This window comes from Coenobita brevimanus, chromosome 38 (genome assembly GCF_032717465.1).
Source record: "Coenobita brevimanus isolate Jiangsu-jjx chromosome 38, ASM3271746v2, whole genome shotgun sequence".
Classification (NCBI taxonomy): Eukaryota; Metazoa; Arthropoda; class Malacostraca; order Decapoda; family Coenobitidae; genus Coenobita; species Coenobita brevimanus.
In genome coordinates this window covers 4,295,001-4,313,476 of record NC_136991.1, presented here as the reverse complement: position 1 = coordinate 4,313,476, position 18,476 = coordinate 4,295,001, and positions in this window count along the sequence as shown.

The following is an 18,476-nucleotide window of genomic DNA, read 5'->3' as shown; positions in this document are numbered from 1 at the left end:
TTTTTTTTTTTTTTTTTTTTTTTTTTGTCCCTTCAACGCGAGATTAACCGTCCTCTGGAGCTGCTTCTTTCTACTCTTTTTTCATTTTTTTTTTTTTACCTTCAACACGAAATAAATTGTCCTACGGAGTTGCTTCTTTCAACCCTTTTTCATACTTTTTTTTTTTTTTTGCCCCTTAAACACAAGATAAATTGTACTCTGGAACTGCTTCTTTCTACTCTTTTTTCCTTTTTTTTTTTTTTTTGTACCTTCAACACGAAATAAATTGTCCTACGGAGCTGCTTCTATCAACTCCTTTTTTCATACCTTTTTTCCCCTTAAATACAAGATAAATTGTCCTCTGGAGCTGCTTCTTTCAACTCTTTTCCACCCCTTTAATATCAGATAATTGACCCCTACGTAAGATGCAACTGACTCTTGGCTGCAATGCCAAACACGACGTCACTGTATTGAAATGGTTACTGGTTATCAAGTTTCACCTCTTCTACTACGAAAAGTCTCCTCTACGCTAAATAAAACCGTCTGTAGCTGGCAAGAACAAAGTAACCATTAAGTCATCCCACTGAGCTGGTTAACTAAGCACAAGACTTATTTCTTGGATCAAAGGGATTAAAACCAACTTCCACCAGCCAATTCTCTACGATGATAATTTTTTTCGTCTTTATTCTTCCTACCAACAGGAAATACGCTTGAAAGGGCCTCTCATTGTGATTGGATTCTGTTAGGTTACTCGCAAATGAATTGGTACGAGCAAGAGATGTCAATGAGCACCCCAAGTTGTGTGTGTGTGTGTGTGTGTGTGTGTGTGTGTGTGTGTGTGTGTGTGTGTGTGTGTGTGTGTGTGTGTGTGTGTGTGTGTGTGTGTGTGTGTGTGTGTGTGTGTGTGTGTGTGTGTGTGTGTGTGTGTGTGTGTGTGTGTGTGTGTGTGTGTGTGTGTGTGTGTGTGTGTGTGTGTGTGTGTGTGTGTGTGTGTGTGTGTGTGTGTGTGTGTGTGTGTGTGTGTGTGTGTGTGTGTGTGTGTGTGTGTGTGTGTGTGTTTGTGTGTGTGTGTGTGTGGTTTTCTTGTGTGTGTGTGTGTGTGTGTGTGTGTGTGTGTGTGTGTGTGTGTGTGTGTGTGTGTGTGTGTGTGTGTGTGTGTGTGTGTGTGTGTGTGTGTGTGTGTGTGTGTGTGTGTGTGTGTGTGTGTGTGTGTGTGTGTGTTGTATTAACTCTAGCGTACTTAATTCAGCCTTAAGTGGGGAAGTAGGCACATAGATTTGCGTAATATGGCAGTAACTCTCGCGGTAGGCAGCGGATGGTGGTGATTTTCGAGGCCTTGTGCAGTTACCAGTACTTATAGGATGGAGTTACATCGGGCAGGTTACTGGGGTATATATAAATGCTGTACTAGGATACATAAATGCTATACTGGGATTTATTATTCTGGGATATACATAAATGCTATACTGGGAGGTATTTAAATGCAGTAATGGGATATATAAATGCTGTAATGGGATATATATAAATGCTGTACCGGGATATATATAAATGCTGTACTGGGGTATATATGTGTCGCTTACTGGGATATATATAAAATGCTGTACTGGGATATATAAATGCTGTACTGGGATATACATAAATGCTGTACGGGGATGCACAAAAATGCTATACTTGGATATATATGCTGTACTGTAATATATATAAATGCTGTATATAAAAGTTGTACTGGAATTTATATAAATGCTGTACTGCGATATATAAATACTGTATTGGGATATATACATGCTGCACTGGGATATATATAAATGCTGTACCGGTCTATACAGTACGAGATTGCTGGGGGTAGTAATCGTCTGACCTTAGACGAGAGGATTTCAGGTAGGTATTTTATTCACACGATTTTATTCAGCTGAGAGGACAATCAGCATAATTATTCTAATTTATAATGATTTTGGGGTAGGGCGAGTAGCAGGAGAGGGGGAGGGGAGAAGCAGATGGTAGCACTTAGACACGGAACTGCATCTGCGTAGGTTGCTGTAACTGGTGTGTATGCAAGGTAATTAGGCGCACTGAACAAGGGGTAATGAGATGGCAAAGTAACAGCAGGCATAAGATCTGCCTTGGTGTGCTGGTTACTGGCTAGGTACAGTAGGTTACACTCCTTAGCCACAGTTCCAGCTTATCCTCTACCCAGTGATTCTCAAACTTTTTCACTTCATTCCCCACTTGTGGGGATCTTAACATCCTCGTGGGCTCCCTTCAGTTTTCCCTGAAGCCCCTCACAAATAATGATAAAAACCGTTTTGGACCTCTCCATTTATTTTAAAGCTTAAAACTATCAATCAGAATGCATATTTTGTTACCCATCAATGGGATGGATGACCCTGTCTACTTCAGTCAATCGACTGATTCGAGGTTGAGTAACCGATAACGCACATCTCATATCTGGGTCCATATCCACCCGGTAACGGCTTTTACTTTTGGTGTAGAAGGGTGTTGTGGAAAATGGCAAGAATTTCACAGACACTCTTGATTTACTACTTACACTAGCCCGCCAGGACCCCCCTAAAATCCTGCCGTGGCCCCCTTGGGAGACATGGCTCCCAGTTTGAGAACCAGTGCTCTCACCATACCTCTGGCTGCAACGAAGTCGAAGTGCTGCTAAGTTTTGACGGAATACATTAGGTATGGTTTGCGAGACAATGTTCCTCGTGAAGACTTGGAAACAGCTATCCTTATACCAGGTCTTCCCTTGGTGTGAAAACCTGGCTTGACCTCCTTCCAGCCAGGCACACAGGTAGACAGTGCAGAATTCGTCACGAATGTACGGACAGTGAAAATTTCTTAAAGACTACAACTATAAGCCCAGATACTACGATGCAAAGAATGACTGATAGTGAGAAGCCTGTAATGCAAGATAATTATTTTTTTACGAGGAAAGCTTGCAGTACTAATGGAAGAGATATGCTTTTCCTTGCAAAGTAGCTGATGCCATATAGTATGTACAATAATTATGATCAGATAGGTGTGAAGCCGCCATCGTAATAAAGGGGCGCAATGGTAAATCAGGAACATGCATAAAAAGACCTACTAATAAGAAACGACTCGGATACGTGGCCAAAGTCGATTCATTCTCACCTTACTCGTTGCTAGGTAGGTTAGTCAAAGTAATCGCACTTTAACTTATCCGGAAACAGTGTAATATTACCAAATTTATTATTCCTCCTCTCCAAATGGACTTCGTAATTTCTCTCCATGCACTAACTTTTCTTGGGGAGTTTCAGTTCTCCTCCCACTAACCAAATTAATTTTTCAAGGATTTTCAGAGACTCTACATTAACCCTTCAATATTATTATGTATTCATTTATTTTATTATTAGTCGTGACATTAACCTTTATTTCACATTTTACAGCAGAACACTGTTAGGATCAGATAAGTAAAAGGACTGAATTCTTTTCATATTTACCGTTCCAGAAACAGAGTAATATTACCATAGTTCATTCTCCATTTCTTTGTAGACCATCCACTCAACATGAACCCTTTTACGATTATCATCACATTTCGTTACTTCATTCCTTTTACTGCCATATGATTTTGTTATTAGTTATTCAAAGTATTATAGGCATTTTCATTCTTAACTAATCAAGAAACAAAGTAACATTATATATCATTATTTTTCTCTTTTCATTTGGACTCCTCACTTCCCCTCCTTATTATTTAGTTTTCGTGATCTTTCAATACCTAACTTAATTTCATACTTTATCAGAAACAATTTAAAATTAATTCCACAAATTTTAAACGAACACAAGAACATAAGAATAGAAGATAACTGCAGAAAGCTAGTTGGCCCATACTAGGTAGCTCCTACGAGAACGACTAAACTACTGCAATAAGATAAGGATATAGCAAAAGAAGAATGCTCCCCCCACCTCCAAGCGAACCTTCCAGCCAAAACCGGCAGGAAAAGGTAAACTGCCATTATTTTCAGTCTCTCCGTTCTCCTCTCAAAAATCTTTTCCACTTTCCTGTCTCAAACCCTCTTCGTACGATGACGTCTTCCCTATATTTATATTTAAGGGTAATTACTTTCAAACTGATTTCTCTCCTACAACCATTACCAAGAGGAGGAATTTATTACACTCTTGCTTTCCCCACAAGGGTTTAATCAATCTGTAGAAGTAATTTTGGAACTAGAGGGGTTCGACAGTCTTCATTAACGCCTTTAATGCCTGGGTACTCAGATGTTAAATTAAATAGTCTGGAGGTAACAAGACATAATGAGGTTACTTTTCCATAAAATGAGTAACAAAACCAATGTTTATTACATCTTTCCATATGGACTACTCTCATTCTATCTTCAGAAACAAGTTTTCTCAAAGATTCTTCATTCTCCCCCTCCTCCCAACCAACCACATCCAATTTTCGGGGATTCTCAGAAAGCATCCATTAACCCCTTCGATGACGTACTATATCCTCTCTCTCTCTCTGTCTCTCTCTCTCTCTCTCTCTCTCTCTCTCTTTGAATTATGATTTGAACCTCGCTTTTAGGAAGGAGCTTAATTCTTACCGGACGCCATGGCAAGGTGAGTCGAAGCATTTGAGTTCATTTTTAACTACCAAAATCAGAGTGCGAGGAACAAATATCATCAAACTTTATTCCACATTTTGATATACATTCCTGCTTTCTCAAAATAAGAGTATCAGGAATAAAGCGTCAAAGTTTATTCCACATTTTGATATGTATATTCCCGATTTTCTCAGGGTTCCTCTAGTTTCCTCCCACCAATTATTTTCCGTTTTCTGGATTTCCTGGTCAACCCCTAGCTCTCCACACGCTGGCTTTCCTGTATTTTTTCTTGTTAGAGGGGATCGACTCAGTCTTTGACACAGCCTTCATAAGACCTTCAATCTTTGGGCAATAACCTTGGCCGAATAAAATCGTCTGGGAGTAAAAATACTGACAGAGGAGTGAGCTTTTTCTTATACAAAGAAATCCCAGCAAATCCTATCTCATCTTTTGATATGGGCTCCCCGTGATGTCCTGTCTTCATCCCAAAATTCTCTTGCGGTGCTTCCATTCTCCTCCCAGCAACCATTAATAATTTCCTGGGATTCTCAAAAATAAAAATAAAAAAAAATAAAAAAAATAAAAATCTCCATTAACCTCATCCATGACAATTTTTCTTATTAATGCTACAGCTCAATTATTTCAACATTTCATTTTAAGGGAGAATTTTCTGACTATAATGGTTAACTCTTCAAAACAGTCAAAGCAGCTGCAAACTTGACCAAACCAGAGAAAGAGAATAATAACACCATAATTTTATCTTCTCTTATGGACTCCTCGCTTTCCCCCTTCGCCAGCAAGTTCTCTCAGTGCGTGTTTCCTTTCTCGTCCTCTCAGCGTGTTTCCTTTCTCGTTCTGTCTCCTCCTCCCGCCAGCCATTTCCAATTTTCAGGGATTTTCTGGTCATCCTCTCACTCTCTGTACCTTCCGTGTGACTGAGCCACTTAATGAACGCCAATCCGGTTTGTTAGCAGGGCCTTCTTTCATGATTCCCCTTTATGAATGAGAGAGAGAGAGAGAGAGAGAGAGAGAGAGAGAGAGAGAGAGAGAGACGGTATGTGTGTGTGTGTGTGTGTGTGTGTGTGTGTGTGTGTGTGTGTGTGTGTGTGTAAGTCTCTCTTTCTCTCTCTCTCTGATATACCGGCAGATACAAGTTGATAATTATAAAGAAGAAAAATCCGCCCTATGGCCCACGTTCAACTCATCCTTTAATTCTATGAGCGATATTGTCTTAGCTTATGAAATTCTCAAGTACCTCCTCACTGCACGCTCTTTCCTTGTCCTTTACAACACACACACACACACACACACACACACACACACACACACACACACACACACACACACAAGTTGCAACAGGGATTTGAACGCATTGTACTGAATATCTAAGAGGTCACGTTGAGAAGTAATTTAGACGCCACACTTTCACGTCAGGTCGTAATTTGCGTAGCCCTGCATTACGGTCTCCTCGATAAACGCTCTTATCTTCGGCTTAAACTGCGGTGATAACATATATAACTTAACTGATTACACCAAGAAGGATGCAATTTTCACTCATGCATTAATCCCTGCACTAAAATGATGCCCTATGTTATTTTCTTTTCCTCCTTCTTCTACCAGATTATATTCAGCTTAAAAAAATCCCTCGAAGCTAATCCCCTTGCTCCAAATACGTACTTTTTTCCCCACTGTTCTTGATACCACCAGACGATTTTAATGGGTTTAAGGACGTGAGGGGATAAATACATCCTTCATTAAATTTTCATTACAATCCGTCTCCCTTCAACTGGATAAAATCGTCATGTATCAACGAGAATTAAATGAAAAATTCGTAAAGTGTTGAAGGGGTTAACGAGCTAGGGACAATCTTTATTAAACAGCTTCGTTTTTTTTTTCTTGAAGTAAAACACAACCAAGCAAAGGAAGAAAACTATGACACGTGCCACGCTCATATACCTGTTACCTCACGGAACACATAAGATTGAAAACGCTAAAAGAATTCATAAAGTTAACGCTGATATCGGCCAGATTAGTTCATACTGCATCAATCTAAAGCGAATTAAAATTATGTTAGAAAAGATCATCCATTATATCCCAGTCAGCAAGAAGTCACGTGTACAGCTCCGGACGTACCTGAGGGTCCACGGAGCGATACAATATGAGACTCTGAACAATGGCTTTTGCAATTAAGTAGTGTGATACTCGGAGCCCAACAAACTTTTCGGAATATTACGTAAGGACTTCATATCTGATCGACTAGAATGTGAACAGATATTACTGTTGTCTGGAACTGTAAATTACTGCGTGCAAGTACAGGTATTATCGAGACCTACCTTATACCTCTCTCTGTTTACATGATGACGTCGAAAGGTAAGCAATTAATCTCTCCAGGAAAATATACATACCTGCAAGAGAAGAACAGTCTACTATTAACTTCTTTTTCATTCGATGCCTCATTAAACAAAACCTGTCATCAGCAAGAAGTCATTAACCGTTCACCTTCTAAGAGTTTGCTTTTGGTGGCTACGTACGTGAAGCCACACACACACACACACACACACACACACACACACACACACACACACACACACACAAGAAATGGAAAGAAAAAACTAAAACATACAATGGTCAATAAACAGCGTATTTCTGTATGACCACGACATTACCTCATGTTTTACTGAATGGTTAACGAGAGAGAGAGAGAGAGAGAGAGAGAGAGAGAGAGAGAGACTTAAACTGTCCTCACAATACTCATTAAGTGACGCGTTAACAATAATATATACTAACCCCTTCAATATGGTTATGTATTTTACAGTTTTTGCTACTGTATCCAATTTATCTAGCTAAAACGAGACCTCCTGAACTGAAGGTGCTGGAAAAACAGACCATTACAAAACACTACAAAAAACAAATTAAATAAGTAAAGTGAAAAAGAGAGGTCATCGAGCTGAAAGGGTTGTCAATTCAGTGGCAGTGTTCAATGATGTCTTTTCTCCCTTGCAATTTCCTTCTTTTTGTATTCTCGATGGTACAGGGATCGTTGCACCTCTTCCCTAGCAATTTATTCTGCTAATTACACCTCCATCTCCTCCTTGTGTGTTACTGATGCAAGCTATGTGGAAGTCAATGAAGAGGGAATATATCGGTGTAATATGTAAGAATAAATCGCAATCATGAGGCGTTACGGAATCTCCAGCCATTTATAATACTGCCTTATACAGAAGTGAGGGATGAGGAAGGGGTGGGAACAAGGAGGGGAGGAGGGAGAAGAGGAAGGGGGTATGAGAAGAGGGAAAATGAAGAGGAAGAAGAGGAATATAAAATGAGGGATAAAAGAAAGGGGGAGAAGGGAGAAGCCTGGGAGGAAAAGGGAGAGAAGGGAAGGAAGAGGAGGGAGTGAGGGAGGAAGGAGGGAAAAAATGAGGGGTAGAGGGGAGAAGAGGGAGGGAGAAGAAGGAAAAGTGGAAAAAGGAAAGGGAAAAGAGGGAAGGAAATGAGGGAGGGAGAAGAGGGAAAAAAGAGGGAGGGAGGAAGAGGAGAAGAGGGAGGGGGGAAGAGGGAAAAGGAGTGAGGGAGAGAAGGGAAAGAGGCAGGGGAAGGAGGAAGAAGAGAGGAGAGAGAAGGGAGGGGAGAGGAGGGAGAAGAGGGAGCGAAAAAGGGATAGCTATGATCAGTGGACATTAACCTGCTTTTGCCCATAAACTTCGTCTAGCATCACTGGAGGTCGACTTAGCCTGCCCGAAACAAAGCCGTATTGTAGTGGGCACAGGAAGCTTCGTAAACACCTCTTTCTTAGCGATTTATTCTTCATTTTACAACTCAATATCCTCTTGTTTGTTACCGATACACTCTGCCTCGATAAAAGACAACATGAATTACAAGAGAACATTGTGTAGTATGCAGAAAAAATCGCTTAGGAAGAGTTGCTACGATGCTTCCTGCGACACCCAGTACACGGCCGTCGTTCCTAATTACCACAACTATCACTGTCATCGCCATCACCACAGTTACCAATGTACCACCATCACCACCACCACCACAACAACTATCACTACAACAAACATCACTACAACCACCACCACCATCACCACCACCACAACCACAAACACCGCCACCACCATTACCACAACCACAACCACCTCTACCACCACCACTAGCACCATTATTACTACAGTACCATCATTAGTACTACCACCACCACCATCACCACTACTATCACCAGCACCATTACCACAGCTACAGCCACCTCTACCACCACCACTAGCACCATTACTCCAACATTACCATCACTACCACCGTCACCAGCACCACCACCTCACACCCTCATAATAAAAAATGGAGAAGACCCTGTGCAAAATGAGGAAATTATCTTTAAATCTAGCGTTAATGAAAAGAGCTTGGGGTATAACGAAGCTGGTGCTGATAATTACGAAAAAGAGGGTGATTTGATGAAGAGATAAGATGATGAGGGAAGATAAGACGTGGTGAGGAAGGAGGGGAAAAAAAGACGTGAGGAGAGAAAAGACGATGCGGAAGTTTCATCTGCTTAGGAAAACACAGTGGCTTGCTTTTAACTCTCTCTCTCTCTCTCTCTCTCTCTCTCTCTCTCTCTCACTACCCAGATCTTTCAGGGCCTAAAGGGCTATTAGGTCCTTTCAACGGGTCATTACAGGTGATTAACTCATCCGATGCCCCCAGGTAATTAAATGGCCTCCCTTTGATCCAGCACTCTTACACACAGCCTACCCTCTCTCTCACTTGCTTTTTTTCTCTCTCTCTATTTTCTTTTACTTTAAGATGTTCTGTGAAAAAGGAGGGAAAATTACCTGGTACTTAACTGCCCTCTTGGATATCACCTCTTCCTCCACTACCTTTTCGACTCTCTCTCTCTCTCTCTCTCTCTCTCTCAAAAGGCAGGAAAAGGAAAATCACTCAGTACTGAACTGCTCTTCAAAATTTCACGGACACCGAGGCTGAAGGCTTGAGGAGACTTCTGATTTATTAATGGGAGTAGACAGGTGAGGGAAAGGTGCGTGGAATCACCTGGGTAGATTGCTCAGTTATATTTGGTCTGTTTTCACCTGAAGGCACTGGGTTAATCCTGGAAGTTACGAATATTAAGTTGTGGTTGTTGGAAATCCGACGAACCTTTGACATGAGGTGGAAAGGAGTCTTCATGGTTACTTTTTTGTTATGCAAGGAAGAAGGAACCCAAGGCCAGGAGCCCGCAAACCGTTCCAAGAAAAAAACAAAAACAATATAACGGAGAGCTGCATTCAAGATCAGTTCATTTCGAGATGCCTGGACACATTGCGTTTGAAAGACTGGAGATCATAGAAAGTAGGAAATACAGACAAAGGGAGACAGTTCCAGAGCTGACTTATCTATCTGACCCTCCAATCTGGGTACATTTGACAATCGACTGGGCTGAAAGGGGATAGGAATCATCGTCAGGCTGAGAAAAGAGCGCTTTAGTAATATATTAACAAAAGTATTCGGAACTCTCAGGGCAATTTTTTACTTAAATATATTCATTTGTCACGGGGTTTTTATAATATCACGGTAATTTTGATATAAATGGTTAAATATTATTTAAATTGATATTTATATTCAATAATATTGAAGCGCAGAGACAATGATTGTCTTGCTACCTCAAGCAACGATTACTTTACGCTGGCTTGTGCACGATTCTCTAAGAACGAGAATTTATAAACTTTCTCAACAGTACACAGCAGAGACTAATTACTCACAATTGCTGAATTACTGTGCTGTTAGCCTCTGGAGAAAGTTACATCACCCCTGACAATAAATAACTAATACTAATAATAATAACATCAGGTTCTTGCTGATGCATTAACTCCTGGCACAACGGATTTTAAGTTAATACAACAAGACTGGTCTAAGTACCAGTTATGAATAGTAAACGTTTATGCAAGCTAGGAGCTGTATGGAAAATAAGCTTAATTATGGAGAAATGAAACAAGATTTACTCTACATTAAGCTCAAGAAATAGAACTGTTAAATTTATTATTTACAAAAATAAATTTAACATTACATTTCAAATCAAATCAATGAGACGCACTCGCTCACTCACACAGAAGCTAAATACTTACGCCTAGGAAAAACACCTTAACTAAGCTCTTAAAACTACAAAATACACAAAAGAAATACCAGTCGATGAATGCTATGTATCACCACTAAGGTGGGAGGACTGGATTAACTGTCTAGTGGAGCTTGGGGTGCTAGCTGACCTCTCCACTTCTGAGCACAGAACCTTTCTCCGCCACAGCAAACACAAGACTGAATTCAAATACATTGAATGGGCAGGACGCAAGGCGTGGCTAACGGTTGAGGGAAGCAGAGGCAAACGATAAAGAAATAATTGTATCGCTCAGTAGCGCACTTAGTGACGTGCATTAAATCGGTCACTTTTTGAAAACGGTGACGAATTATTTGAAAAGTATACCCCGAAATGGAGAGAGAAACGGTTAACTGAGCGATACACAGTGAGTTTTCCACTAATAGTTCGTGGCTTCTCACAAAAGGAAATGTCGCGAATTGATTCGTGACATTACGCCCCATGAAAATTAAATCTTTCTTCCTTCAGAAGAAAGATTTCAATATACATATATATAAATCCTAACTCAGTCACACAAGATTCACACTGTGGTGTGTGTGCTATCCTGCTACAGGAGAAAGTCGCAGTCGTCAGTGAGCGAAAAAACCTCGTATTTACGTTAATAGAAGCAAGCTTGAGGGAAAAACTCCGTGACGACGGTGAAAATCCTGTACTCAGGTCAAACTGAGCGAAAATTCGCTACATTTACACTGACAACTAATTGTTGTGTAGCGTGGTGTATGTAATACACGGTGTAGGTGTGACAGTTGTAGTGTAACTGTACCTACGTGTAAAATGACACAGTAAATAATATGGCGACGACAGAAGGCAGAGGAGAAGAGGCAGCAGCGTGCGGCAGATGATCAGCTGGTCCGCACAGCAAAACTGCTACACCCATTGCTGAACCTGCAAAACCAATTAAGGTGGAGCATCAAAAGTGTCAATGAGACAAAATTCTTATTATGTTACAATTACTCTCTCTGGCTAGCAGTCAGTACATGCTATGAAAAGTACACTCGAGGTCGCCATTAATTTTAGCACACGATTATGGTCGGCCAGTTGAGAATCCCTGTGCAAACTCGGGTCTTCCATAGCCTCGAACCGCACACGGGTCCTCAACCTGTGCCTTAACCTACAGTACTTATATTAATATCGGGAAGCTGAGAATCCTTGTGCAAACTTGGGTCTTCCATAGCCTCAAGTCGCCTCTGCAGAGTTCTCACTTCCCCCTTAACCTACAGTACTTATATTAGTATCGGGGAGCTGAGAATCCTTGTGCAAACTTGGGTCTTCCATAGCCTCAAGTCGCCTCTGCGGAGTTCTCTCTCGAACTTCCCCCTTAACCTATAATACTTATATTAGTATCGGGAAGCTGAGAATCCTCGTGCAAACTTGGGTCTTCCATAGCCTCAAGTCGCCTCTGCGGAGTTCTCTCTCGAACTTCCCCCTTAACCTATAATACTTATATTAGTATCGGGAAGCTGAGAATCCTTGTGCAAACTTGGGTCTTCCATAGCCTCAAGTCGCCTCTGCGGAGTTCTCTCTCGAACTTCCCCCTTAACCTATAATACTTATATTAGTATCGGGAAGCTGAGAATCCTCGTGCAAACTTGGGTCTTCCATAGCCTCAAGTCGCCTCTGCGGAGTTCTCTCTCGAACTTCCCCCTTAACCTATAATACTTATATTAGTATCGGGAAGCTGAGAATCCTTGTGCAAACTTGGGTCTTCCATAGCCTCAAGTCGCCTCTGCGGAGTTCTCTCTCGAACTTCCCCCTTAACCTATAATACTTATATTAGTATCGGGAAGCTGAGAATCCTTGTGCAAACTTGGGTCTTCCATAGCCTCAAGTCGCCTCTGCGGAGTTCTCTCTCGCACTTCCCCCTTAACCTACAATACTTATATTAGTATCGGGGAGCTGAGAATCCTTGTGCAAACTTGGGTCTTCCATAGCCTCAAGTCACCTCTGCGGAGTTCTCTCTTCCCCCTTAACCTACAGTACACGTGTATGTACAGGCCCTGGACATACTGTGTCCTGTGGGGCCAATGGGTGAGACGTCAGGTCTGCACCCACTTCACCACTACCCTGTCTCTCAACTGACTCAGAGATTACAGGTGTAGTTACAAATGGCACAGGAAGGGCATGTCCTTGATTAGTGGTGATACTTTGGCACACACTGCAAGAACGGACAAAACTATCTATGTCCCGTCCCATCCCTGGCCAGAAAAAGTCAGCTCGGATACGGCCCTGGGTCTTCCTTTTGCCCAGGTGACCTCCTGAGGCTGGACAATGACCCCATTGTAACACTGCTGGGCGGTACTTGGCGGGAACGACAAACTGCAGTCGAACCTCGCCCTCGGGTGTTCGTGACTCACGGTAGAGCCGTCCTTGTTTGCGAAGGAACATGGCTCGACCTCCCCGTGAATACTTAATCACTCGACCCTTTTGTTTATTCCGCACGGCAGCAAGTGTCGGGTCAGAATATTGTTCTTGTACAACAAGTTGACTACACATCAGATCTTGCGGCGATTCAATGATCACTGGGGTGACACAATCTGGAGCCTCAGTCATGGCTCGTGTTACCGCAGCAGCCGAAGTCTGAGTAGCGCCATCGGAGCAACTATCCTTGACTCCTTGAATATTACCTACTATTAAGTCAAATAGAGGCTCTGGCATGACAACTGCAGGTGTCGTACCAGTATAAAATGGAGATGCCACCTGGATACATGCCTCAGGGAACAATCTCACTGATCCATCAATAAGCTTTGCATGGATCTGTCGACCTGTATACTGCTCAGGCCGAACTAAACTCTGCTTAACAGAGCAACCTGAGGAACCATTGTCTCTCAGGACCTTCACAGGAATGCCTCCCACAAACCCTGGCTGAACAAGGAAGGTACTGTCACCTGTGGGAGGGCCTGTGGAGGAAGCAGCTAGCCACTCATGAGGCTGCTGAATTGATGTGGCAAACATTGTGCCTTGAGGGTTATATTGGGAAGATGGAACATTGGCCATCTGTGGAGGGGGGTTCACTGTCACTGTGGGACTAGTGAACTGTGGGGAAGTACCCACACTGGTAGGGACGTGACCACCAGGCTGCTGCTGAGGAATGAAGGCTGCATTCGCTTCCTGCCTCTTTTGAGCTGGTGGTGAAAAAGTTTGTCCCGACGGTCGGTTGCGTGGCTGATACTGCTGCTGGTTGGGGTGCTTGTTGTACCTCTTCCACTCAGGTTTCTGAGTGTTTTGCCCCTGGTCCTTCCACTGCGGTTTGCTAGGACCTTGACCATTACTCTGAGAATGGCCTTGGTGCTGGGATTCAGTCTGAGACGGCTTCCCAGACTTGGCAGTATCTTTTCTGCTCCAGGTGTTTTGCTTACGAGCTTGATACCCGTATGCAGTAAAGAATGCGTCAGCCTTCTCTGCCATTTGGCTGGCATCTTTCACCTGGCAGATCTTAAGCTGTGCTATGAGCTCAGCAGGCCACGACCTCTCTAGCTGTGTACGCAGCATAAGGTCAATTATCCCCTCACGCGTGGAAGGAGTTTCATCTTTCTCCATCCACTCATTTAAGTAAGCTGTGAGACGATCAAGGAACTGAACAGCTGTCTCCTTGTCTTGGAGGCGAGCTCGCATGAACTGAACTTTGGCGTCGTCTACTGTGAGACCATACGCCTTAATGAGTGCAGCTTTCATCATCTCATATGTGAGATTGTCTCCACGAATTCTGTGGAGAATATCGAGGGCAGGGCCCTCAAATAGGCTAAGAAACTGAAGCCGCTTAGCTGCCTCATCCAGTTGATATAAGTCTGCCATGTCCTCAAAACGAGCTATGTACGGCTCGATTCGCTCGCTTTCCTTGTATGAAGGAAGCTTGATGCGTGGGGTCGCCAGGACATGTGCAGGGGGAACGCTCGTGGAGCTTGGACCAACTGCACCAGACGTGTCTGAAGCCAAGGAATCTCGCTTGAGCTTCAGCACTTCAAGTTCATGTCTCTCGCGTGCTTCTCGCTCGGCACGTTCGTGTTCTCGTTCTCTGTCTCGTTGTTCACGCTCGTATTCGCGCTGTTCTCGCTCTTTTTCTAACTCGAGCTCGCGTTGTTTCTGCTCGTATTCGCGCTGTTTCTCACGCTGCTCTTGTTCATAAGCACGCTCTCTTTCACGTTCCTCACGCTGTTCTCGCTCGCATTCGCGCTGAATCCTACGCTCTTCACGAGCATCTTTCTCACGTTCTTGCTCGTAATTGAACCGTGAGAGAACGTAACTCTGTATTTTCTCTGGGTCCGTGAGACCAATATCTTTGGCTTCCTGTACATATACAGCTGTAGCCATGATGCTAGCTCAATTTACTAAGTAACCGAAATTGAGTACTGACTGCTTAGCGACGAATACTAATAAACACAAGTAAAGAGTACAGACACAAGCTAGTGGTGACCAGTCTTATCCAGTTAACTGGCAAAGAATAAATCAAAAATGTAAATGACTGGGAAGACTCAATAATAAACACAATGGGTACGCCGACTTCCCAGAAGCGAATAAAATTGTCTGGCGTTACCAAAAATAAACTAGAGTTAAGTATTCTATTGATTAATAAAGCAAAATTCACTTGCTAAATTAAGGGTAAACACCAGTAAGCTTGTGCCTATAAACTTTAATGATAAATACCTAAATATGAATGAGTGAGCACTATCTCGTGAATAGCTTTAGAGCTAGGAGTTAATATCCTGGAATGAGGTCGCCAATTGTCACGGGGTTTTTAAAATATCACGGTAATTTTGATATAAATGGTTAAATATTATTTAAATTGATATTTATATTCAATAATATTGAAGCGCAGAGACAATGATTGTCTTGCTACCTCAAGCAACGATTACTTTACGCTGGCTTGTGCACGATTCTCTAAGAACGAGAATTTATAAACTTTCTCAACAGTACACAGCAGAGACTAATTACTCACAATTGCTGAATTACTGTGCTGTTAGCCTCTGGAGAAAGTTACATCACCCCTGACAATAAATAACTAATACTAATAATAATAACATCAGGTTCTTGCTGATGCATTAACTCCTGGCACAACGGATTTTAAGTTAATACAACAAGACTGGTCTAAGTACCAGTTATGAATAGTAAACGTTTATGCAAGCTAGGAGCTGTATGGAAAATAAGCTTAATTATGGAGAAATGAAACAAGATTTACTCTACATTAAGCTCAAGAAATAGAACTGTTAAATTTATTATTTACAAAAATAAATTTAACATTACATTTCAAATCAAATCAATGAGACGCACTCGCTCACTCACACAGAAGCTAAATACTTACGCCTAGGAAAAACACCTTAACTAAGCTCTTAAAACTACAAAATACACAAAAGAAATACCAGTCGATGAATGCTATGTATCACCACTAAGGTGGGAGGACTGGATTAACTGTCTAGTGGAGCTTGGGGTGCTAGCTGACCTCTCCACTTCTGAGCACAGAACCTTTCTCCGCCACAGCAAACACAAGACTGAATTCAAATACATTGAATGGGCAGGACGCAAGGCGTGGCTAACGGTTGAGGGAAGCAGAGGCAAACGATAAAGAAATAATTGTATCGCTCAGTAGCGCACTTAGTGACGTGCATTAAATCGGTCACTTTTTGAAAACGGTGACGAATTATTTGAAAAGTATACCCCGAAATGGAGAGAGAAACGGTTAACTGAGCGATACACAGTGAGTTTTCCACTAATAGTTCGTGGCTTCTCACAAAAAGGAAATGTCGCGAATTGATTCGTGACATCATTATCCTCATCATTACCCTTACTCAGAGGGATACGTTCCAGTGAGAAGGAATGAGAATGTACACGAGTGGGAAAAACTATCTACAGCATGATTAAAGAAGAAAAGAGAATGTACAAGAGTGGGAGAAACTGTCAACAGCATGATTAAAGAAGGAAATAGAAAGTTAAAAGAACGGAAGAACCTATCAACGACAAATGAACAGGCTACATAATCACGCATCATTCCAGAACCTTGAATCCTGACACCATTTCTCAAGCCTTACCACCTTCATATAATCATTTACAATAAATAAAAACGTCTTTAACAAAATAACATCAGATTTCGGGCAAGAGTATCAAATTCCAGCCGAGGTAAATTCACGTAAGTCAGGCACTCATAAACCCAGGCATAGAAATGAATGCCTTCGTCAGGTCTTGAATATGTGCATGAGAGCGAGCATACGTGTGTGAGCGTGCAAGTGCGTGCTAATGAGCGACTTAAAGAATGCATGACAAGGCTGTGTTGAGAGAATCTGGGGGAAGAGGTTTGTGAGAAAGGAGGTTCAGTGTGGGAAGGGTGGATGAAGAGAGGGAGTGAGAGGGAGGATGGAGGGGGGATGAAAGGCGGTAGAAGTGTGTGGGGGGGAGTTGACAGAGGAGGTAAAATGTGAAGGGGGTGAGAGCAGGGACATGGGAGGGTGAAGGATAAAGGGAGGAGAGAGGGAAAACGGTGAGAGGGTGCGACAAAATGACAGACGGGGAGGGAGTTAGAGAGAGGCGAGATGGGTAGAGGTGGGGTGTGGGGTGAGAGAGGGTAGATCAGTTGAGATGGGGAGTGGGGTGAGAGAGGGTAGGTGGGTTGAGATGGGGAAGGGATGAGACAGGATAGGTAGGCTGAGGTGGGGGGGGGTTGAAATCGGGAGAGGGATGAGAGAGGGTAGATGGTTTGAGGTGGGGACGGTGTGAGAGTGGGAAGACGAGCTAAGATGGCGAAGGGGAGGTAAGAGAGGATAGATGGTTTGAGGTGGGAAGAGGGGGGGAAGGGGTTTCGTGAGGGGGTTGGGACTGTGTAGGTAAATAAGAAGGCTAAACTGTGCTTCCGTGACCACCCAGTCAGGCGACACAACTTACGACAGACTTAAGTTGATTTGACTTCATTTAAGTTGGTTTTTGCTGTATGCAGCCTGACTTAGCCTGACGTTAGTTTATTTGCGTTTTATCTAGCTCAACGAAGCTTTGATCTTTAATGTATAATGCCGGGTTTCTTTCTTTTTTTCTTTTTTTCAGTCCAAGATACTAGCAATTTACTTCAGCTCAGAATTTAAGATACTGGAGGTGTGGATACATCCCTCATAAACCCCTTGAGCATCAGACATTACTTCAGCTGAGAAAAGTTGTTTGGAAATATCAACAGTTTACTAAACTTAGATGTCACTGTACTGTGGTGAAAGAGTAATCCATTTCCCTACTGAGACTATTTCTTTCTTCTTTTTTCCTTTCCTTTGTTATCGTACTACCATGCTATGTCAGTAAGCATAACAGGGATATATAGTTGTGCAAGGAATATAGAATGGTATATTAATAACTTCCACTATTAAAAGTCTCCCCTAAACTTTATAAATTCGTCAAAAGATATCACCATTGACTGAAAAAAGGACGTCTCAATGCTAAATAAGTTATAAGACTTTCCTCAACACTAACACTACATTATCTGCTTCACAACGATAAGCCTATTAAAATGATAAACAAATATATTCGTGGTGGGAAAAATAAGAGGTCATGGAAGTGAATCCATTAGTGGAAACTGTTTTTAATCTTTACTTCTCTCCAGACATCTGTGCTAAACTAAATGACATCAACTGGCGTGGCAAGAATATAACAATAACGTCGACATTGTACTGAAAAGCTATATACAGTTGTTCGCTGAAATGACTCAATGCCGCACAAAAATATTTCACAAGTAAATTCAAGGTGTCTACTGGGCTAAGTCGCTTAAACTGGATGTGGCCCACGAGAGTTTACATCCGAGGGTTGGCCGGGGTTTACTGCTCACA